The following is a 2,253-nucleotide window of genomic DNA, read 5'->3' as shown; positions in this document are numbered from 1 at the left end:
TCTTTACCTGCTTGGGGACAAAGTTAAACAATCACAAACATTGCCTCTTAAGGAGGACTTCAGACAGGTGCCTGGTGTAACACCCCAATAAAATAAGATAATTATTTAAATTGAGTTAATAATATATTTATTAATTTAATTAAATAATTGGTATTATTATAATTATTGGAATATTATTGGATTATTATTATTATTATTGGAATAAAAGTTGGAATCAGTAAAAAGGCCCTATTTGGTAAAAAGAGGTTTTCACGTGAAAACAGAGAAACGACTCTAAAGTGGAAAAGGGCAAAGAGCAAGAGAACAAGGGTTGAAGGAAGGAAAAGCTTGGAGCTCAGAGATTCGCCGGAATTACTCAGGTAAGGGGGGTTTATCATCGTTTAATGGGTATTATGGGATAATATGTCATGGGTAGTGATAAACCATTGATTTACCTCTGATTGGAATAATTATGCTGAAAATTGTGAACTGTTGGGATGAACGAATCTGGATTAAAATTGGAGGAAATTCGTAGGAATTAGATGCAATAGTGTTAGGAATTGTGAGATTGAATAAGATATGATTGTGTTAGATGATATGAATAATTTCTGTGTAAGATTTGGACTGTGGAAGGTTGAATTGGATAGATCACGTAGCAGAGAAAGCCATTGCAGATCTGGAAAAATCTGGTTTCTGGTCATACGCGTATGGCACTAGGCAATACGCGTATGAGATGGCCTGGTACGCGTATGGCACTAGGCAATACGCGTATGGGATGGCTTGGAAGGGAGAGGACTGGCGCTGATACGCGCCATACGCGTGTGATACACGTAGCCTATGAGTGGTACGCGTATGGGTGAGGCCGTACGCGTATGGGTGAAGAAGATGACGTTTTGAACGTGGTTTTGGTCTCTGGTGGTACGCGTATGGGGAAGTGATACGCGTAGCATACGCGTACGAGGTGGGCAATACGCGTATGGACTTGGCTAGGAATTGGACGATACGCGTATGGGCATAGGCAATACGCGTATGGGCAGAAATGTGATTTTTCTGAGCTGTTGATTGTGCAGTTTTTGGTGGTTTCAGCTGAGTGATGTGTTTTAGCTGATGTATGATGTATTAGGGATTATTCCCATTGTTTGAACAGTGTAGGTATTAGTGGAGTGTGCTAATACTATGATTATTAATTGGCATGACATGATATGATTTTGTGGTAATATGCTGATGATGTGTGAAAATATGCATAATGTTGTGAATGTATATATTATGCATGTATTTGTGAATGGACTGTTTATGGCTTAGAGTGTGAGCATATGTCCATTGTTTATTGTTGTTGATGGTCGTATGCTAGGTGAATTAGCATACATATTGTGGCCTGTATGGTGGTAGCTAATTCCCATGGTGAGGAATTAGTGAGTAAATCATTGTGGATTGTTGTTGATGTTTGCATGCTAGGTGAATTAGCGTGCATAGCATAGCCCTTGAGGGGTGGTAGCTAATTCCCATGGTGAGGAATTAGTGAGTGAGTCACTAGGTCTCAAATGAGTGGGACTAGTGGGCTTGGTAGTCGTGCCTGGATTTGGACGGTGAGGTGAACTATATGTTCACAAATAGTCGGTACCGCATGCATGGAGTCTCATTGCATAATATGTGTATGGCGTATAATATGAATGGATGTATTCCAATATTATACGTGTGTTTGTGTGGATATTGAGTATGATATTTGAATTGATGTGCCGTTACTGAATGTGTGATGTGAATAGGGTGATTAATGTGTTAAATTACTTAACATGACATGATATTTTATAATACTTATTACATCGATTGAGGAACTCACCCTTACAACTATTTTTCAGGTAACGAGCAGTGATTGAGTAGAAGCTAGTGCTGAAGTCTAGTGTAGTCTCCTTAGTGGGTCGTGCTCTGATAGATGTAACATCGGGACGGGATGTTTTACTTTGTTGAATAATTTTACATGTAATGTGTTACATGTTTTACATGATTAATGAGATTTCTATCCGCTGTGTTTTATGCAAATACAACTGTTTTGAATTAATAAAAGAGCATGACAGTTATATTGGCAAATGGTGTGAAATATTGTGTGACACCCTTAATTGCATGTTTACTCTGATTGACATATTGTTATTTTTAATTATATATTTGGGGTATTTTAGAAGGGTGTTACATTAGTGGTATCAGAGCATAGTCGGTCGAGTTGAGTCGTAATTATTCTGTTTCCCTGTACGGGATAGGTGTTGTGTAACCCTATCAGTA

Source organism: Lathyrus oleraceus, chromosome 1 (assembly GCF_024323335.1).
Source record: "Lathyrus oleraceus cultivar Zhongwan6 chromosome 1, CAAS_Psat_ZW6_1.0, whole genome shotgun sequence".
In the NCBI taxonomy this organism is placed as follows: domain Eukaryota; kingdom Viridiplantae; phylum Streptophyta; class Magnoliopsida; order Fabales; family Fabaceae; genus Lathyrus; species Lathyrus oleraceus.
This window is presented reverse-complemented; position numbering follows the sequence as displayed.